Source organism: Peromyscus leucopus, chromosome 1 (genome assembly GCF_004664715.2).
Source record: "Peromyscus leucopus breed LL Stock chromosome 1, UCI_PerLeu_2.1, whole genome shotgun sequence".
Lineage (NCBI taxonomy): Eukaryota > Metazoa > Chordata > Mammalia > Rodentia > Cricetidae > Peromyscus > Peromyscus leucopus.
Window position 1 is genome coordinate 110,293,406 of NC_051063.1, and position 23,710 is coordinate 110,317,115.

General features: G+C 37.4%; 1 protein-coding gene across 1 annotated transcript in view; it reads right to left on the minus strand.

Moving 5' to 3' along the window:
- Positions 1-23,710, minus strand: part of Tenm4 (teneurin transmembrane protein 4) — a 2,730,446-nt gene that overhangs the window by 2,068,410 nt on the left and 638,326 nt on the right. Inside the window, 1 exon segment of the mRNA XM_037206447.1 lies at positions 17,381-17,458. The gene's annotated coding sequence lies outside the window, so the exon portion shown is untranslated.

A 23,710-nucleotide genomic window follows, 5' to 3' on the forward strand; every position in this document is an offset into this window, starting at 1 on the left:
AAAACATTGCCAAATCACTGCAAATTCATCTTGGAGGCTGTTGATTCAACATAAACAGCGCATTTTATTTTGGGGGAAAATGAAGCCCAACGATGTGGAATGACTAAGTCTGGCCCATATCATAAGCTCGTAGTTCACGTGTCTACCCTCCTGTTTTCTCCCAAATATGTAGACCTGAGAACCTAACATCGGAACAAACTTCCTGTGTGTTCGATTTGATCTACTGTCTTCAAGGATCTTGCTGTGTTTTTTTTTTTCCTTTTGTTGTTGTTGTTGTTTGTGTGCTTTGTTTCAACTTGTACCCCAGAGACAAGGCTTTTCTACTTTGTTAGTAAAGACAGAACCTCAGCTTCACTTCAACATTTAATCAAATCTTCATTGGAATCCTTCCCTCACTCATTCCCCGGAGCTGTTAATTGCTTTATATATAGCACTATCCTGAATATTCTTAATTGTAAAAGAGTTTGAAGGGATACAGTGTTTAAATTTGATTTACAAAAATCTCTTAAGTGGTCTTCATTGCCTTTACTGTAAAGTATCCTTGTTTCTTTTCTGTTTGAAGAGGTGTTAATTAAATGCTTTGAGTTAATTTAAAATTAACGGTGTATAATTTGATGTCTTTCTATTGAATCAGTGATTTCTAAATGAAAACTCCCAGGTCAAGAATGTTCCTGTTCCAGGTGTAGTTAATTGAAGTGAATAGAGATTGTCTGAGAGCATTAACATGCTCCTTCCTATAATTGTGTAATGTAGAAGGGAATGCCCCAACCTAGTCCATTTTGAAATCAGAATAAAGCAAGTTGTCTAGTCTCACATGTCTAGTCTCACAAATATCAATTCAGACAATGGATTTTCACCAAGATTCTTTACTGACTGAAAGAGATTAACCATTTTGTGTGTACTGGTAAAAATTTAGGGATTACATTGCCCCATTCATGTATCATCAGGATAAAAAGAATTGAATTCATACAAAGGGTGGCACTCCCAGAACCACCCCTTCAGTTAGCTCGAGCACTTAAAATAAGAACAGGTGTCCTTACACTGCATTCCACAGGAACATTTAGACAAGCCACAGGCTGGTGTGGTGGTATTGTGTTTCCCAAAATATTGTGCACCCTAATACACTTATCTGGGTTCAAAGAACAGAACAGCCACTAGATACATAGGCTAGAAAGTGGTGTCACATACACCTTTAGTCCTAGAATTCTAGAGGCAGAAATCCCTCTGGATCTCTGTGAGTTCAAGGCCACATTGGAAACAGCCAGGCATGGTGACACATGCCTTTAATCCCAAGAAGTGAGCCTTTAATCCCAGGGAGTGATGGTAGAAAGCAGAAATATACATACAGCATGAAGACCAGAAACTAGAGGCATTTGGCTCGTTAAGCTTTTAGGCTTTTGAGCAACAGTTCAGCTGAGATTCATTTGGGTGAGGACTCAGAAGCTTCCAGTCAGAGGAAACAGGATCAACTGAGGAACTGGTGAGGAAACTGTGGCTTGTTCTACTTCTCTGATCTTCCAGCATTCACCCCAATAACTGGCCTCAGGTTTGATTTTATTAGTAAGACCTGTTAAGATTCATGTTACAAGGCACAGAAGACACAAATATCATGCCCGACTGTACAACTTCATGACTGAAAAGCAGGATTAAATCCAGCTTTCCCAGCAGAAACCAAAAGCTCTTTCTATAACAGAGGCCATTAGTGGTGTCTTGCCAGGTACACATCCGATGTACCCATATTGTGATTCCAGATTGAGGAGATGATAAGTATGCAGAGAGACTTGTAGCTCACTGCCAAAAAAAAAAAAAAACCACCAACTCTCTACTAAATATTCTCCTGAGGAGCAAGAAATCCAAATTAATAAAGAGAACAGAAAAATCAGTATGGCATTGTAGGTAAAAGGTCCGGTTCTGAAACAAGAGAGACATGGGTACGACTTTGATTCTATTACTACCTTGAGCCAATTGAGGATGTTACATTTCTGTAAAGTGGAAAGAGTAATGCCTACTTCCTGAAATTCTATTGCAGATAAAAAGATATAATGAATGTAATGTTGTCAGTAAAGTGCTTGTAACAGTATACCTCAAGTGTTAACTATTTCCCCAGTACACCAGAGGAAAGGATCCATTGCAATGAGTTCTCATACTCTCTAGAGTGTTTAGGATCTCCTCCAGCGTCTACAGTAATCAGGACTTTGAATTGCAATATTGTGCTTGTAAACATTTTTAGTGAAACTGTTTGTTTATATATCATGAATGGGTAGCTTGAAACATTTTTTTTTAATTACTGAAATGTGATGCAAGCCACTCATATTTCGAATGGAATGTTCTGGTAGCTATAATGAAAATTAAGAGGAAGCAGATGAGAGTCATCATACTAATCCTTTTGAGTTAATACAATATATCTCATTCATTATCATTTCAAAATGAAAATCACTTGAGAATAATTCTACCTTATACTTTTATGTGGATTAAATTTATCAAATAAGTATACACTTTATGCTTAAAGCTATTATGTTTGCAACATTTCAAGGGATCAGTAGCCACATGTGAATAGAAGCTGCCATTTTGGATATTGAAAATATTATATATATATAATATATAATATATATGAATATATATATATGAAAATAATAAGATTTTCAGGTTAATTGTATATTTCCTATATTGTCATTTTTAAATTTTGTGGTAAGCTTACATGCAGAAAAGTTTAAAAAACAGTAGTGTTTCCATATGTTCCATAGAAGATTTTTTTCTGCTAATACTTTTTAACATGTTGCATTTATCACAAATAAGATGCCAATACTAATACATCACTCTTACCTGTGTATATGTGTGTGTATGTGGTTTACACACATGTTCACATGGGTATGTGATTATGAGTACTCATACATTTTATTTTGTTTTATTTTATTTTATTTTTGGTGTGAGGTTGGCTGATCAATGAACTTCTTGGGCTCCACATATATTCACATTCTGCCCCACAAATCTGCACCTGGGTTAAACACTCTATACTCCAGCTTCTGTATTTTTATATGGATGTTGGGGAGCATGTCCTCATATTCACATGACAGGTACTTTACACAGAGACCCTCTCCATGGGCCACTTGCTGTCATATTTTATTCAGATTTTATTAATTTCCTTAATGTTATTTTCCTGCTCCATGGTTTCATTTAGTAGGTTTTTTTTTTCAGTGCTAGGAATCAAACTCTGGCTTTAATATTCTTGGGAAAAAATCTTACACCAAGAAATATCTCTAGCTATACAGGAACACATTTATGATATCATATCACTTTTAACTACTATATCATATATCATTAGGTGTCTGATATATAACAGTTTCTTACACTAGTTTGAGAATTTTGAAAAGTACCAGTGATGTACACTACCATGATAATGATGGCATCATGCATATTGGTGATGATATTCACTTTACAGGTGAAGTGGATAAGGGTACATGCTAAGAACACATCTAAGAACACATGCTCTCAAAGTGGTTTCCTATTGAACTGCAGAGGGGTATTTACCAGGATGGCCCACAGTGAGTTAGTTTCATGCAGTATACTGATATACTTCTCTAAGTCAGTAAGGATAGGCCACAATTACAAATTATATTATATGTATATGAATATATATAAATTATATATATGTATGTATGTATTATTTGAATTCTGTGTGGGGGAGTTTCATCTTTCTCTTTCCTTTATATTTTATCATTTTAAAAAATGTTAACTTTTTTTAAACTTTAGATAATTATCAGTTCTACAATATTTACTTTTGCCTATTTTTCTCCATTTGTGAAAACAAGGACCTCTTTCTGCATGCAGTACCCTTTTGACAGAGTGTCGTCATTTTGACTTTTAGTCAATCCCTTAGATTTTACACTGAAAGATGACCTGGACTCATATTGTAAATGTGGTGCTCTCCCTTTAAAATATGTCTTTTCTTCCTTGGTAGGTTTTATTAGAAAATTCTATTAAAGACCAACTTCTGGGTGCTACGTTCTATTATCTTTTGATGCAATGTCCTGTCATCTTCTATAAATGTATAGACTACCTTCTAATTTGTTATTGCTAAGTCTCCAGTTTTTGACCCCTATTTCTGCCTCTGTTTCTGCTATAGACAGAAAAATGATAGCTGTATGTTATTACTTTGTTCAATAGGATATTGCCTAGCATTCCTAAAGCAATTAGGAGAAGTGAAAGTGGAATGTTCTCTCAGGACATCTTCCATCAAGAGATTGCTTCACACATTTCTCTACTCTGGGGGCTTGGTAGAAATAATAACCATAACCCAGTGTATTCAGAATAATGTTACTTACCAGAACCTGGGCTAACTCATCTGTACCCATGGCCTCCTTTAATCACAAAACATAGTATATACATAGGTGCTTTTATGTTTTAAAGTTCAGTAAAGTGAAGCTAAAATATTGGTTTGTCATGACCCAACAACTAGATGATGTCTTTGATAGAAATCTGCTCATAAATGCTCTTGACCTCTGAAACTACAAGCACATGCTTCTGAGTTTAAAATGTTGGGCACACAATGTCATGTGACCCTCAAGGAAATCTAGGTTTGTTTGGGTGTATTTTCCTGTAACTGTTGTCTTGTTACAGTTGCTGTTATGTGACTATTCATTTCAATTTTTTTGAAGACAGAAATGAAAAGATATTTATGAAAGAGTCATCACCAGGGAAGTCAGGATTTGAGTTGCATTTTTCTGAGGGAATGTCATATATCTTAATAACACAGCCCCAATGATTTTTCCTGGGAGTTTTATGAAAAACAGGGCAGAGTCTAGCCACCTCCTACTGTATTCTTAATGTTCTGCTTAATATACAGTGATGCAAAAATGATTTCTCAGTAGCTAATGGAGTCACTCGAACTACTGAAGAAATTTGTGTGGAATTAGGTAAAATGTGGTCGAGTAAGAAATGTGTTTCCTTATCTTTAGGCCCAGTTTCATTCCCTTGTCTTCCTTGCAACTCCTTCAAAACTTTTCTAACAGGATTGAAGCATCCACTGCTCATTCTTCTTTGTAAAAACTATGTAAATGACCTCCAGACCCATTCAACTTACAACTGAAAGGGTAAATGATGGGTCTATTATTAAAGTAGTCCTATATGCCAAAGTCCAAACTGGGTTTTTGTTCAATCGTTCTGAAAAATGGAAGAGGAACATTGAATAAAGATTTATTTGTATTTGCCACAAAATGAATGACTGACAGTACAGATTGTCATGTCATAACTTTGAATTTATTTTTTAATTTTATAATTTAATTTAATTTTACATTTCAGCCACAGATTCCCTTGTTCTCCCCCCTCCCTGCCTTCCCTCCAGCTCACTCCCCATTCCCATCTCCTCCAGGGCAAAGACTCCCCTGAGGATTGAGTTCAACCTGGTAGATTCAGTCTAGGCAGATCCAGTCCCCTCCTCCCAGGCTGAGCCAAGTATCCCTGTATAAGCCTAAGGTTTCAAACAGCCAACTCATGCACTGAGTATAGGACCTGGTCCCATTGCCTGGATGCCTCCCAAACAGATCAAGCTAATCAACAGTATCACCTATCCAGAGGGCCTGATCCAGTTGGGGGCTCCTCAGCTATTGGTTCATAGTTCATGTGTTTCCATTCGTTTGGCTATTTGTCCTTGTGCTTTATCCAACCTTGGTCTCAACAATTCTTGCTCATAAAAACCCTCCTCTTTCTCGACAATTGAACTCCTGGAGCTCCACCTGGGGCCTGGCCGTGGATCTCTGCATCCAATTCCCTCAGTCATTGGATGGGGTTTCTAGCACAACATTTAGGGTGTTTGGCCATCCTATCACCAGAGTAGGTCAATTTGGGCTGTCTCTCGACCATTGCCAGTAGTCTATTGTGGGGATATCTTTGTGGATTTCTGTGGGCCTCTCAAAGCACTCTGCTTTTTCCTATTCTCATGTGGTCTTCATTTATCATGGTCTTTTATTCCTTGTTCTCCTTCTCTGTTCTTGATCCAGCTGGGATCTCCCACTCCCCTAAGCTCTCTTTCCCTTGACCCTTGCCCTTCATTACCCACACTCACGTCCAGGCTGTTCATGTAGATCTCATCCATTCCTCTGTCATTGGGCGATCCCTGTGTCTTTCTTGGGGTCTTGTTTTCTAGGTAGCCTCCCTGGAGTTGTGAGTAGGAGTCTAGTCATCTTTGTTTTACATCTAGTATCCTCCTATGATTGAGTACATACCATGTTGTCTTTCTGAGTCTGGGTTACCTCACTCAGGATGATTTTTTTCTAGATCCATCCATTTGCCTCCAAACTCATGATGTCATTGTTTTTTCTCTGCTGAGTAGTATTCCATTGTGCATATGTACCACATTTTATTTATCCATTCTTCAGTTGAAGGGCATCTAGGTTGTTTCCAGGTTCTGGCTATTACAAACAATGCTGATATGAACACAGCTGAGCAAGTGCCCTTGTGGTATGATTGAGCATTCCTTGGCTTTATGCCCAAGAGTGGTATAGCTGGATCTTGCGGGAGATTAATTCCCAATTTTCTAAGAAAGTGCCGTATTGATTTCCAAAGTGGTTGTACAAGCTTGCATTCCCACCAGCAGTGGAGGAGAGTTCCTCTAGCTCCACATCCTCTCCAGCATAAGGTGTCTTCAGTGTTTTTGATCTTAGCCATTCTGACAGGTGTAAGGTGTTATCCCAGAGTCATTTTGATTTGCATTGCCCTGATAATTAGGGATGTTGAGCAATTCCTTAAATGTCTTTCAGCCATTTGAGTTTCCTCTGTTGAGAATTCTCTGTTTAGTTCTATAGCCCATTTCTTAATTGGACTGTTGGGCATTTTGATGTCTAATTTCTTGAGTTCTTTATATATTCTGGATATCAGTGCTCTGTCAGATGTGGAGTTGAAGACCTTTTCCCATTCTGTAGGCTGTCGCTTTGCCTACAAAAGCTTCTCAGTTTCAAGAGATCCCAATTGATTGATTGTTTCTCTCTGTCTGTGCTACTGGTGTTATATTTAGGAATTGATCTCCTATGCCAATGCATTCAAGACTGCTTCCTACTTTCTTTTCCAGCAGGTTCAGAGTAGCTGGATTTATGTTGAGGTCTTTGATCCACTTGGACTTAAGTTTTGTGCACGGTGACAGATAAGGATCTCTTTGCAGCCTTCTACACGTTGATATCCAGTTATGCCAGCACCATTTGTTGAAGATGCTTTCTTTTTTCCACTGTTTAGTTTTGGCTTCATTGTCAAAAATTATATGTTCATAGGTGTGTGTATCAATGTCAGGGTCTTCAATTCGATTCCATTGGTCCACATGTCGGTTTTTATGCCAGTACCAAGCTGTTTTTATTACTAACTTTGAATTTCTTCAAATGTTTCCACATAGGATTGAGTAGATCTGACTGCTTCTCATGTTTCCACAGAGTTATTGAATTTCAGCTGTTAATCTCTCCACTGCCAAATTAATATAAGCTTAGCTTTCTTGCTTATTACTATCCTCTCTTATCATTCATCTGGAAAGCAATCTAATAAGCATTAGGTTAGGGAGAGTGCTCTTGAGCCAGCCTGGAGCACAACACTCAGGTGTAGTATTGTGGCCTCATTAAGTCACTTTCCTTAAGCAGGTCAGTGATATGCCATTGATATTTCTTTCAATCTGTGGCTCTGGGGATGATCTGGGAATCCATATCATAACTTCAAACAGAGATATTTGGCTGTAACCCATGAAAAGCAAGTATGCTACAACCACATGAAAAGACAATCTATTTGGTTCCATTAATAACTGACACAGCAAGACTAATGTTAATGAATATCTAGGCTATGTGAGACTGGGTAGATCCTGAGTTTCTCACTCTTGTAAGTCTTCCTCAACACTAGGTTTGGGTTTAAAATGAGACAGCATTGGCTTAAGTGATAACTCTGGCATTTATTACTTTGGTTCCAATGTAAGCCAGGTTTTTTTTTTTTTAATGAGTCCATAATAACAGAAGAAATGACCATACTTCTTCCCTTCCTCCTCTCTTCCTTCCTCCTCTCTTCCTTCCTCCTCTCCCCAGTACTCCTTCTTCTTCTCTGCTCTTGGCCCTTCCTCCTTTAGTTCCTCTTTGTGTTCTTCTTATTCTTCCCCTTAATCTATTTCTAAACATTACACCTGATTTATATTATGAATATAATATATTTTAGAATATTCTAAATATATTATATTCTAAAATTTGGGGTTGGAGATACATTGTGCAAACACTCCAAGCCTCTGGCTTTAGTAATATTCTCTTAGCAGTATCTTTTGAAGATCAAAATACTATTGTGTGATGAATAACAATTTATTAATATTTTCTTTTGCAGAGTGGACTTCCATTGCTTTGTCTAAAAATAAATAAATAAATGAATAAATAAATAAGACCTTTGCTTGCTCCCAAGACCACAGAAATATTATCCATGTTTACTTCTAAATGCTGTATACTTTTATATTTTCAATTTAAATACATAGTACATTTTGTTTAGTACTTTAGATCAGATAAATGTGGATGCAAGTTCATACTTTTTATACAACTATCCAATTATTCCAAATGGTATGCTGAAAAACACTGGATGCCAGTCACTGTATTTTTTGGTCAGGAATCAATGGTTTGGATGTGTCCAGATTTATTTCTGCATACCTCATGTTCACAGGTTCCATCGTTAACTTTGATATCACCACCTAACTGCTTGCCACATGACTGTTATAACAAGATGTGGCCTCAGTTGTCATAGCTCTTTGCTAATGCTCCTTTGCAACATTGCTTTAGCTACTCCAGGTGCTTTTTTTGTCATATGAATTTTATTATAAACTTCAATTTTTACCAGAAACAATAATCAGATTTTTGAAGGACAAGATAATATTGAAAGGACAGATAATTCTGGGGAGGATAATGATTTTAATGCTAAGTCATATTAAAGGACATATGTGGCATGAATCTTAAAAGTTCTTATTAATAAAATCAAATCTGAGGCCAGTAATTGGGGTGAACACTGGAAGATCAGATAGACAGAATGGGCCACAGCTAACCTTACCTGGCCAACTTCTCAGCTGGTCTTGTTTCCTCAGACTGGAAGCTTTTGTGTCCTCATCCCAATGGCTCTCAGCTGAACTGCTGCTCGAAATTCTGAAGCTTTACCAGCTAAAAGCTTCTAGTTTCTGGTCCTCACGCCTTATATACCTTTCTGCTTTCTACTACCACTCCCTGGGATTAAAGGCTCGCTTTCTGGGATTAAAGGCATGAGTCACCATGCTTGGCTGTATCCTTGAACACATGGATTTCTGCCTAGCTCTGCCTCCCAAGTGCTGGGATTAAAGGCGTGTACTACCAATGCCTATCCTCTATGTTTAATATTGTGGCTGTTCTGTCTCTGACCCCAGATAAGTTTATTAGGGTGAACAATATTTTGGGGAACACAATACCACTACAGACACAGATTATTTCTCTTGCTTTTCTTTAATGTTATTTTAAATTGTAAGTATGTATTTTATAATATATGTATGTGTTCATGTAAATGTGGTGTATGCACACATGTGCTAATGGTGAATGTCTTTCCGTGATGGTAGTCACCATTCTGTGTGTTTGTTTTGCTAAGATAACTGGTCAATGAGCTTCAGGGATCTGTCTTTCTCTGCCTTCCCATCCCTACCCTGTGCTAGAGTTATGTATGAGGACACAGCACCATCTGTAGCCTTTTACATGAGTTCTGGGGATCCAAACTGAGGTTTTCATACTTGTGTTGTTGGCCCTATATATTTTTTATTGTTTTAAATTTATTTATACTTCTCTCATACAATATATCCTGACCACACTTTCCATGCCCTCTACTCCTCCCAGTCCCCCTTCCCCACAACTCTCCCCTAGGTCCACTTCTCATCCATTTCAGTTCAGAGCAGGCTCCCAGGGATAGCCACTGAACAAGGCATAACAAGATACAAAAAGATGAGGCACAAACCCTCATATTAAGGCTGGGGGAGGCAACCCAGTAGGATCAGGGGAAAGAATCAAGGACACCCTCACTCCCACTGTTAGAAGTCTCAAGAAAACATGAAGCTTACACCATAACATACAAACAGAGGACCTAGCACAGACCCCTGCAGCCTCTGTGATTACCACTTCAGTTTCTGTGAGGCTATATTTTATTTTTGACAATCAAACAAAATATTTTGTTTCCTTTGAAGATGTCTTGTATCATTACTGTCAGATAGACCTACGTTTAAAATGTTATTTTTAACTTTAAATTTCATTTTCCAATTGAATCTTACCATCTTCCTAAAATGTTTTAGTTCTAGTGGCTTTGGATCACTTCTACAGTAAACAATTATGCTGTTACTTGGAGGTTATTTTTTATTTTTTTATTTTTTAGGCTTTTTGAGACAGGGTTTCTTTGTGTAGCAGTGAATCCTGTCTTTGAATCTGCTCTGTAGACCAGGCTGGCCTCACAGAGATTTTTCCTGCCTCTGCCTCCCAAGTGCTGGGATTAAAGGCATGAGCCACCACTGCCCAGCACAGCTTGTTGTTTTTATCTGTATCTTAATAAATTGGTCTCTTTTTATAATTATTTAATTATAATCTTCTTTATTCTTACTATTGTTATTTTTCTACAATCTACTTTTATATCATTAGCTTTCTAGATTAATGTGAACATGATATATTTTTTCAAGAGTTTTTTGTTTGTTTTCTTTTAGTTTTTGTTCTTTTTAACTTATATAGCTATAACTTGTGTTACTTGTACTTGGTATATGTGTTTTTAATCTGGTCTTATAAGATCTAACTGTGATTATACTACTTATATTGAACTTTATTACTCATGTAGTTGTAGCTGAGATCTGCAAATCTGAAAGTCAATACAATGGAGGATATTTCAGAAACAGAACATATCTGAGCAGCCATGTCATCAGAAAAGATGAATACGGACAGTGTAGAGCTGTAAAGAAAGCATAAGTGAGCGGAGGTTAAAAACAAGCACAGATAACAGCATGTAGAAAAGCCTAGGTCATGGTAATGGTTTTAGTAATTTCCTTACAAGCGATGAGAACTCATTGGAAGTTTAATCACATTGGCCACAGGGTGAAAAACAGACTTTGGAGAAAATGAGAAACAGGGAATCGGGCATTTAGGAAGCAATTGATGTCTTTATGCCATGGAGATGGTGGCAGCTTTGGAATATGGTGAAGGCACCGGGGGTAAAAAAGGGCAAAGAAACTGGAGAGCCATCTGCTTAGAAGCAAATGAACAGGCTTGACCTAGAAGAGAACCCAGAACTTCATTCAGGCGATTGCTGCATTTATCTCAGAGAGGGGAAATAGTCCACTGAACACTGGGTCTTAAAGTCTGAGCTAGTTCCAAACAGTTTTCTCATGAAGACTGGAATACCTGAATTTTTTGCTTTGCTCAATTTTCAGAGTTGCTTTTATTTACTTGTTTCTATTTTTGTCTTTTATGCTTATACATGCAATGTCAGCCTACATACAGAATACCTGTGACACAGATCTTTAAGTGCTGATCTCACAACTACATGTCTATTGAATTCTGCACACTTATCTCTTTGTTTTGTTTTAATTTGGCAGCTACTCTCATAACCTGTCCAATCAATTTCAAAAGTCCTGAACTGTGTGAGGCACTAGATCATGTAGCTGATATATTTATAAGAAACACACTAGAAAGTGGAGTAGGTAAGGGGATTTTACCTTTTCTGTCTCTTGGAAAGATCAATATGGCTTATAATTGGCACTAAATCATAAGGGCTCTGGAACAGAGATGCTGCCCTGATGGGAACATCCTCAGGCTTCAGGGTGCTTTCCATCCTGCATCTCCCTAATCAGAACACCCAGTCCCCACATCTTCTACAGAACACAATAAACATTTCATTGTATTTTCAAAACATAGAAATTAATGACCTCCTTTCCAAATGCTGAAGACTTAGAGAGTGTGCTATATAATTACCATCTCCCGTAATTCACCATATTACAGCTCAAAGGTTTGCATTGCACATCTCTATAATTACTTTCACATGTAATTACATTTACATAATACATGATTTTATTTACATAATACCTAAGGTGAAGACTCAGATTTAAGTAAATTATTTTAATACCCCCAAATAGGACACACTATAGATGTATTTATTTATGGAGGGAAAAGTCCAAGTATTTACACATAAACATAAACACAAATATGTAAATATTAATCTATAATCATTAAACAAATATGTAGAAATTTAGGGAATTTGAATTTGGTAAGTTGAAAAGAGTAAAGATATATATTTATTTCAGATTATCAAAACCTACTGTCTCTGTGTATTGTCAAGACAAACATATGTTATATGCCCCCCCATAACCTAAAATAATTCTAGATGGCAATGGAAACGAAGTACATTAATTATTTTCCTAGTTTTTATCAAATCCATCCACATTCCCTTCTCTCCAACCTCTCCCACACCTCTCCCTACTACTTTTACCTCCTAACTTCATAGGCTTCTTTATCTTTTAAAGCGACTGAGTTTATTTTGTGTTGTTGGTGCATTCATATGTATAGGGCTGTCAGCAACTGATGATTGCTGGTGTAAGATGAGTTAGTTTCTTTCAAATAATTTTGATTGTTTTTATTTCCAGTTTTTGAGTTCAAACCCATGTTTCATTGCATGCTACTACATAATCATTACAATATAACCCCAGGCCCAGGGAATGTCTCTTTAAGAAGTCTTTGAACTTCAGCATGTAGAATCACCTGAAGATCTTGTGAAATATTTACATTGCTGAGATCCACCATTAGATATTAGGATGCTCTGTACCTTGAAAAGGCCTAAGACTTTGATTCCAACAGGTGATGATGTTGATGATGCTGGCTGGTAGAGAGCACATTTTGAAGGCTACTGACATAACTCATATGAAACTGTGGAAAAGTATGATAGGCAGAAATAGGAAGGAAAGTCACATGAGTCATAATTACTGCCCTAAACTCATAGCTTATTCTAAGGAAAAGTTCACACAATTAAGTAGATGGAAAGTGCCATATCTCAGTCTTTCCTGTCTGTGTGCTATCTTGAGAATGCCATTTCTCTACCAACTTCAATTCTTGTCCCCTAAGAATATAGAGATCAAGACAGGTCCATGTTCTAAAGGTTTTATTAAAAAAGACATTCAAAGCAAATGTCTTTTTTATGGAATGGTTGTTATTTGGAGAATTAAATGGACAAGATCAATGCCCACTGTTAATGCAGGTTAGCTCTCCTGATATCACTTTTTCATGTCATATAATGCCATCTAGGAAATCAGAAGAAATAAAAACATATTTAATGCTCTAGTCTGAAAACATTGACTTTCCCTTATAAATCTAAATAATTGTAAAATATAGGTAATATTTTGGGGGCACTTCTTTTGTGTTAATAGAGTAATGATAGAGTAAGAACATATAATGTATTTTATAGTTCATTCCTTAGAAAGACCCTTTAGGTAAGGTAAGGTAAGGTAATTATTTCCAACCTACAAATGTACAATCTGTAGCAAAGAAAATATAACTTTCACCATGAGAAAAGAAGGGAAGAACTTGGCTTTAAGTTTGTCTCTCAGTTTGTGATTTCTTTAGACTATAGTGATAGTGATTATAAATGTGGCATTAAATTGATCTTTTGTTATACTAAATATACTAAAATAGTATTAGACACAAGGCAGAAGGAATTACTTGAGAACCACCATTCATGCTCAGGTATGCGTTTCCTTTGACCATCTTTCTTTCCTTTAACCCTTGTGTTGAAATAACACACACACACACACACACACACACACACACACACATATATATATATATATATATATATATATATGTGTATGTATATATATATATATATATATATATATATAACAAATATATAATGCTGTGGATATCACTATATGTAAATAAATCTGATTGGCCAATAGCCAGACAGGAAGTATAGGTGGGACTAACAGAGAGGAAAATTGAGGAAGGAGGAAGGAGAGGAGAGACTGCCTGGAGCTGCCACCAGGACAAATAAGATGTAAGGTACCAGTAAGCCACGAGCCACGTGGCAAAGTATAGATTAATAGAAATGGGCTGAATATAAGAGTGAGAGCTAGATAATGACAGGCCTGAACTAATGGCCAAGCAGTTTAAATAATGTAAGAGTCTGTGTGTTTATTTTATAAGTGGGCTCTGGGACTGGCGGGAGCTGGAGAGAAATTCTACAGCTACTATATATATATATATATATATATATATATATATATATATATATATATTTCCCCCAAAATTAATTAATCCCTTGAAAAAAACAATATTAAAGCCCTATAGGAGAAACCCTGATCTCCCCCCAACACATGTACTTTGTTTAGTTAATGGAAAGGAAGAGGGTGAGGTTTTCTATAGACATGAAGGCAGTGGTATATGCTTTGAAACAATATAACTTGCTTATTTGTTTGCTCAATAAGAACTTTGTAGCTGGAGTTTCTCTCCAGGTCCTGCCAAGGCCCCTGCAGTCTGTTAGCTGTTATAAAATAATCACTCAGAAGCTTATATTAATTAAAACTGTTTGGCCTAATGGCTCAGGCTTCTTGCTAGCTAGATCTTACATCTTAAATTAACCCATTTCTATAAATCTATACCTTGCCACGTAGCTCGTGGCTTACCAGTACTTTACATCCTGTTCCTCATGGCGGCTGACAGCATCTCCTCGCTCAGCCTTCCACTTCCCAGAATTCTCCTCTCTCCTTATCCCACCTACACTATACTTCCTGCCTGACTACTGGCCAATCAGCATTTTATTTATCTATCAATCAGAGCAACACATTCTCATAGCATCCCCAGCAGAAATTGCTTGAAAAGTTTCAGCTATTCTGATGAAATTAAATGGAGCCATATTTAATTGTAATGGTCAGAAACAGCAAACACTACATATGTCAGAGTAGGGGGTTATACAAGATGAAGTAGTAATGGTGTCAAGATAACTGAATCCTGGTTCTGGGCCTGGGTGGTATGTGAGTTGGTCAGCCTTCCACTTTTTCATCCTCATCACTACCTTGGCAAACTCTCCACCACTGCTCTGGCTAGCTCACCTAGTGCAGCAGGCAGCAAGGAGCAGGGCCAGTTCTCCTGCTTTCAAGCCCTTGGGTCATGCTCTCCAGCACTCATACCACAACAGCCAGCTCTACAGTTTTGTCCAGATGAGGTATATGGCCTGCTCTCCCAATTGCTGCAGTTGCTGAGGGATACAGCTAGATCTTCTGCTCTTTTGCCCCCAAGGCCAGCTACCCCACCTGTTGCATTTGGCAAGGGGTAGGATGGGGTGGACAGCATCTTACCCCTAACCATGCCAACACATGGCATATGACAGAGGGGGCAGGTGCCATTCTCCTGCTTTCAGGTCCATTCACTTCATCTATGAACTGCTGAAGTATGTGAATGGGCCAGGTCTACAGACCTAAAGCTACAGGATACCCATGACATGGGACAACACAATGTCCAGGAGGAGTCCCATTGAGGGTCCACTGTCAATAGAGTACCAGAAGCCAGAGGCCTTGAGTCAAACTAAGGATTCATTGCAAAGAACACCTACAAGTAAAGATGTATGGACTAAGGCATATACTGTGTGACTCATTGGGCTGTACTACAGCTTCCAAACTGAAACAAACTTACCATCTTTCTTTCTTTCTTCCTTTCTTTCTTTCTTTCTTTCTTTCTTTCTTTCTTTCTTTCTTTCTTTCTTCCTTCCTTCCTTCCTTCCTTCCTTTCTCTCTCTCTCTCTCTCTCTCTCTCTCTCTCTCTCTCTCTCTCTCTCTCTCTCTCTCTCTCTCCCTCCCTCCCTCCCTCCCTCCCTCCCTCCCTCCCTTCCTTCCTCCATTTATTTATTTTTTGATTTGTTTTTAGGTTATACTTTTAAATTCTGTCTTGTTTTTGGGAGGAGGTCATAAGGGCAGAGGGCGGGGGCGAAGGGGCAAGATGAGCGGGATCAGGATGCATCATGTAAAATTCACAATGAGTCAATAAAAAGGAGGTTTTGTTTTGTTTTGTTTTTGTTTTTCATTTAAGATACACTGAATCTCCATGTGGTATCTCCTTCTCAACTAAGAGTAATGATGATCTCTTAATCGTGAATATTAACATTAGAGAAGATTCAATGGAACCTCCTAAGTCTATGTGAATAGAGTTTCATAGAAGATTACAGCATGGTCCATGGTCTCAGGAAACCTAGATACGGGTTTTTTACATATGCTGGTTGTTAGGGGACACAATCTAATACAAAGATTCTCATCTTCTTATAATCATTAAAGCAATTCAAATAAAACGCAAGAGACTACTGGAAAAACCACCCAAATGCAGATTGCCTTCTTTAACTATGAAGTAATTATCAGTTCACTGATACAAGTACCTTTAAACTTTGCTCCTTGTCAAATATTAAGTCTTAATGGATAACACTAAAGAAAGAACACAAATAATAGGCAAATAAAATCAATATGGAAATTTTTAGTGATTATAAACTGTGCATTTTGACAACTAAAGGTTATATACTCATATTTATAGAATTTTAGGTCACTAGCAGATAAATACCACATGATATTAATGTATCAATAAATAATTATGATGATTTCTTCATGGGTGTTTAAAAATCCTTATGCACTTTTTCAGTTGGCATGCAATTCTGATTATTCTTTTGTCTTTCCAAGGTGTCTCCCAGCATCATCTGTGACAGCAGACAATATTTATTTTACCAGCATATTAAAATTGTATATCCATTCTTCAGAGTTTGCACTGACCTATTTTCAAATGTCCTCTCTTTTTCCAGTCACAGAGTTTCACAAGTTTAACCAGTACCATTTTTGCTTGATAGTAATGTTTATCTCACAACCCCATCCCCCTCCAAATAAAAAAAAATGAATATGCATGCAAAGACTGTGTGGATTTGGCTTAATTTTTGGTTTTAACCCCTACATTTTCAATTTCAGGGAAACATCTGTGCCACTAATCACTGCTACTTTCATTTCAACAAACAAGAAAGGCATTTAAATACTGATTAGACTAAAAAGATGCTGTGGATTTCCAGTGCATATCAAAAGCAGGAACAATGGACATCAGATTACAGTGGGAATGTGGCTAAGGACATTTAGACAGAGTATGTATTGATACAGTAATTATTAGATGGGGTAAAATACAATGAAGAAGTCTTAACAAGAGCTTGTATAGTTTCTTTTTCACAAGAGAGGTTTTGCATTAGAAAAAAAGTAATAAAGATTTCTTTAGCAATTTCCAAAAACCACTTGCTTCAAGCTCCATTGTAAGAATATTTTAAAAGTTTCAGTCTATAGTGCATTATATATGTTTAATTTCAAGTGGATAATTTTTGAGCCTGAAAGCCATACCTGATTTGGTGGTTTCTTCTTTACCCCATGCAGTGAAAATCAATAGATTGATCTTGTGAGACAGCTACCTGGGGTGATCTGAAATGAAAAAGACATTTTGAAATTAGGGAAAGAAACCTGCAAACTTCAATAATGGTAGTACCATAATAAGATGTTTTTCAGTCAGTCAACAGCATTTCCTGTGCATCTGTATACCAAGCCATTTCATGCTGACATGAGAAGCAAAAAAGAGAGAGAAACATAACTTGTTACTGAACTACCTGTTTGAAATAAGTAGATGCTAAAGGAAATGTAAGAGGAGAATTAATTATTTCTATGGATGAAGAGTTTATAAACTATTTGGAAAAGAAAAACAAATGAAAATGTTATTAGTTACTGTATATTAAGTAATTTTTTTCTAAAATAGGAGAGCATAATTTCAGAATGGAAGGTACAAAAAAAATGTATTTGGTGGGGTTTAAAAGAAAGCTTCCCAGAAGTTCACTTTATGGATGCTCTGTAGAAACAACCTGTTACAAACCTTCAACCACATTTCTAGACAACAGCTGGCTCATGGAGAACACAGAACACAGTAAACTTTATTATATACATATGTGTTATAAAGCACGCTCATAAACACATATGTGTATTATTATGCATACACACAATATATACAAAATGCACACACACTATATATATGTATATATATATATACATATGTATCACTTGTCATTTACATTCGCATATTATTGCTATGCAACTTAATGATACAGCTCTTAATGATTTAACACCGTCACAAACTGTATTCTAATCAGAATTATTTGGCATTGCATCAGAAAGACTAGCCTCCATAGTCAACTATAAGGCATTTTGTGATGTACATTACAATGGTAAGTTGCCATTTGCTTTTCATTTGTTGAAACAGGAACTGTGAAGGCAAATAGGGCTCCCAAATACCAACATATTCATTGGAGTGTCCTCCATGACTCCCTGTCCTAAGACAGTCTGGCCACCTGTCACCATAACAGATAGAAAGGAGAGCATCAAACAACTAAGGCTATTAAAAATTTTGCACACCTGAAATTGGCTAGAAGGTAAACGCTTTCTAACAGAGATTAGCATTGTTTAACCCATAATATAGAAATGCCTACAATGGGGATGAGAAGCTGAAAGCTCCCTTGTGGAGAGACAGCTCTGGAAATCGCTCAATCCGGGAAGTCAACATCATGTGACATCAGGGTTTCCCTGTCATTTTGGCTGCATGTTTATGATGTTTACATCCACAAAAGGAGAATTTTTATACCAGGGTTTGATAAACACATCTAAAATAATAATGTGTCTCTAAAATACAGTATAGGTTACATGATCTGTTTGCTATTTGGTTGCTTTTGAATGTCTATATTAAATAAATGTCTGCACACATGGCCAGTTTTGATTTGAGGCTTGTATTTTATTAGAAATTAACATCAAATTCAAAATGTAGTTGAACCTCTTTGACTTTGTTGGCAGATTATATGATCCACCAGGGGAAAAAATGCAGGCATTCAGCACAAACCAGTGGTCAGGGGTCACTCTCCTTCTGTGTCTAATAGGTTCAGGTCTCCTAGTCTCCATATCTCCAGCACTGACTCCTCACCATGAAGCGATTCTTAATGAGCAGAATTGGAGTACATGATGTGAAATTCCCAAAGAATCAATAAAGAAATTATTTTTAAAAAATCAAAAAGAAAAATAAAAGGTCAATCATTTCAATCCCAAAACTGTCACTGTACACATTTTCTATAATATACTCTGATAATAGCAAACTGGTGCAGGAAAACATCAGTGAAAAGTACACTAAGTTTTAAAGTTCATATTCTAATAAATTATTCTGGGACCGAAAGTTTTGAATCAATGGGAGTAGTATGAATTAAAGTAATGACAAAGAGCAATGTTACAGATAACTACATGATTGTGGAGAAGGATTTCATCTCCTGAGATTTTTGCCTTAAGGGGATGATAAAAGGGCTAGAGAGATGGCTCAGTGGGGAAGAATATCTGCCAGAGAGTCATGAGGAGATGAGTTTTGATTCCAGTACCCACATAAAAAGTTTGGTGTGAAGGTGCAGATATCTGTAATCCCAGCTCAGAGGTAGTGGTATAGAATAGACGGGTCACTCGGGGTTGCTGACAGTAAACCTATTCCCAGATTCAGTAAAAGACTCTGACTCACAATAATAAAGTAGAAAATGATAGGACAGGACACTCAGCACCCCACCCCTGGCCTGCTCAGGTAATTATACCCATCTACACAGGTACTCATATTACACACACACACAAAACAAACATGCATACACACACACACACACACACACACACACAAACACACACACACACACACACACACACACACAGATTTTTAAAATAATACGATGGCATTATTCATGTAATACAAAAATATGCCAATGTTATGTTATATAAATTATATCCAAAAATAGATTAATTAATGAAGATTGCACAAGAATAATTACATTTTATTTTAAACTTTATTTGAACAATTGCTGTATAATGTCAATCTGCTTGTGTGTGTTTCTGATCAAAATATGATGATGGTGATGATTATAACAATTTTGATTAAACTGATAGCTGCACTCTTATGTTTCAGTTTAATTTCATTAAGCATCTTTTCCCAACATAAAGAAATAGAATAAATTAGAACATTTTCAAATAGAATATACATTATTGAATGTGGTTCTGACCAGTTGCCTTATGCCCCCAGAATCCTCCCTTCCTTGTATAGGCAACGTCCATTCTTTTTCATATCAGTCCAACTTAACCCTAATCTTAGATTCTTTGTTTTCTAAAAAAAATATTCTATTTTATGTGTATGTATGTGTGTGTATGTCTATGTGTACATATGTGTATTCAGATGTTTATGGAATCCATATGAGGATATCAGAGCCTTTGGAGCTGGAGGGATAAGTAGTTATGTGACATCTAATTGTGCTCTGACCCAAACTCCATATCCCATGACCGATTAGCAAGTTTTCTTAATTGCTGAGTCATCTTCTCAGTGCCTCAGATTCTTCCATCAACTTTTTTTCTACTAGAAATATTACCCTTTCTGTTTCCCTAGAGTCCTTAACTTGATCTGACTTTTAGATAACAGTCAATGACAGGGTTCTCCACCTTGAGTTATAGATGGAAAGCTCATCCCTGAATGAAGGGAGTGACATTTGCAATATGTCTCTTTGCATAATCATCATCGGCATCATCTCCACCATGATTGGTCATGATTATATACAAGAGGAGATACGAAGAATCAGGAGCTGGGGGGAATTATTACAATGCAGCCTTGAAGGAAGAGAGAGGGTCTTACTGATTACAACAGAATGGAAGATCAGAATGTAAGCAAAAAGAGTTAATGAAGATAACCAGAAAAATTCAGACAGATACTATTAGAACTATTCTACCTATAGCAAATTATGAGAAAAGAATCTGCCTGAGCTTAGAAATTTTTCATTGAAAAATATTGAATGCAGTGTATCTGTAAACATCACTCTACACATTCATCACTAGGAGTGATGATTATGAAACAGAAAGTTTGAACATTTATTAGGATCTATGAAGACTTAGAAATTTACTTAGTGAATTCATACTTAAGAAGATTAAGGTAATGGAAGAACTAGGCAGACATTTTGCATTATATGGAGCTGTATTTTTTATTTTACCTGATGTCCAATAGCTAAATAGGACCAAGTATTATGACAATAACATTCTTTATAGGATATGATAGAATCCTCAAAGCAAACCCCAATTTTCATACCATATTTTCATCAACAAGGAAATTAAAAATCAAACATTTAAATATCTTTATTCCACTGGTAAATACCAATGTCCAAACTCATTTTTATATGTTGCATTTGTTATTTTCCTGTTGTGAGAAAAAAAAAAACAAACAAAACCAAAACACCATGATGGATATGATAGGAGAATCATTTTTTTTCATTTTTCTTTATTAAGAAATTTTCTACTCACTCCACATACTATCCACTGATCCCTTCTCCCTTCTCCCACTGCTCAGCCCTCTTTCCCAAGCCTCCCCACATCCGCCAAATTGAGGTCTCCCATGGGGAGTCAGCAGAGCCCAGAACACTGAGCCTAGGCTTGTCCAAGCCCCTTCCCACTTCACCAAGGATGTGCAAGGTGTCACACCACAGGCACCAGGTTCCAGAAGCCTGCCCATAGACCAGGGACAGATTCTCATCCCCCTGCCTGGGTGCCCCTAAAACAGTTAGAGCCAAACAATCGTCTTCTGTATCCAGAGGGCCTAGTCCAGTCCCATGAGGGCTCCACAGCCACCAGTCCTCACTTCATGGGCTTCTACTAGTGTGGCCAGTCATCTCTGCATGTCCTGCCATCATGATCTTGATGCCCCTCACCTGCAGTATCTCTCCTCTCTCTCATAAATTGGATTCCTGGAGCTCAGCCTGGTGCCTGGCCGTGGATCTCTGTATCTCCCTCCATCACCACTGGACAAAGGCTCTATGATGACAGCCAGGTTATTTGCAAGGCTGGTCACTAGAGTAGACCTGTCCAGGCACCCTCTGGACCACTACCAGCAGACCAAGGTGGGGTCAACCTTGTGGATTCCTGAGAGCCTCCCCAGTACCCTGCCTCTTCCTATTCCCATGATGTCCTCATCTATCATGGTATCTTCCTCCCTGCCCTCCCACTCTGTCCCTATTCCAGCTTGACCCTCCCACTTCCCTATGTTCTCATCCCCCACTCCTCGCCCTCTGCCATGCCACCACACACAGTCCACTCATGTAGATCTCATCCACTTATAGCAGAATCATTTATTTTGGCTTGTGATTCCACAATGGCAGGAAGAAAAATGTGGAGAAGTGCCAGGCATAGCAACAGAACTTGGAAGCTAAGAGCTCACATCTCCCCATTAAAATGAAAGCAAAGAGAATGAACTGGGCATAAGGAGAGGCTACAAACTCAAAGCCTGCCACCAATAATGTATTTCCTGCTGTAAGGCTCCAAGTCCCAAAGGTTCAGCAACTTCACCTCAAACAGTACCACCAACTGGGGATCAAGCATTCTAATACCAATGCCCATGGGGGACATTTTCCATTCACCAAATTGCTTAATTTTAGCAGTTGACATATACTAGTATATTCAAATCACCCCATACATAACTCAGTACAAAAGTGTCTTAGGTCTCTTCATGATATAACATCTTTTTTTTTTTTTTTTTTTTTTTTTTTTTTTGGTTTTTCGAGACAGGATTTCTCCGTGTAGCTTTGCGCTTTTTCCTGGAACTCACTTGGTAGCCCAGGCTGGCCTCGAACTCACAGAGATCCGCCTGGCTCTGCCTCCCAAGTGCTGGGATTAAAGGCGTGCACCACCACCGCCCGGCATATGATATAACATCTTTATGTAGATATTGTATTCACTCTAATTTTAAAAAAAAGTCATAATTCTGTCTAATAAAAATAAGTCATGATTCTGTCTATGTTTTTTGCAGTGTGAAGAACTGACCTAAGAGCCTCATGCATGCTAGGCCAGCACTCTACCATGCAATTGTAGGTCTATCTCTTTACATTTGAAATAGAGATCATGCATGTCTTCTTTAAAGTATTATTATAATTATTCATAGGTCACAATGCCTTGGTGAAATTTTTAGCTGTTTTACTGCATTTTTCTTTTATTTGGACATATGCCTGAGAGAAAAAATATAATAACTGAATTTTTATTTTATTTTATTTTTTATAAAAAGAAGGCCCTGGTCATCTTTCAGCGTTTTGCTACTGTTGCAAAGATATCATCCTAATTTGAACAGACGGCTATAATGAATAATGGCAAATCAGTAATGGAAGCTTTTAGCAGAGCCTCAGTAAGTTATCAAAACTTAAAATATGCAGGGAAGAGTCACTCTGGAAAGGAGAATTACACAGAATTACACAAAGCTGCACCTAATGTTTTAGCTTGGATACCGACTTCTAAAGTGGTGTAAGATATTAAGAAAACACATCAGGTTCAGAGACCTATAATTAATCTTGTCAGCAGATATGGCAGGGCAGATTGCTACTGAAACTTGCATCTTGATGAGACTTTCCCTCCATTTACTCTATCAGTGTGAAGCAGTAGTGACCCCGGGGATCTAAAGCCATTACCGGAGTTTTACACTACAGTTCATGCTCACTGCATGCCCTCCTTGTGCTTGAGGGCATTAAATATTTAACTAACTGTGACCATCATAGTGTGGAGAGAGAAGCAGCTTTTAGAGCACGTTTTATACACAGTATTGAAGAACAAATACAACATTTTAACAGTCCTTGTCCATGACTTGAGGTAGAACAA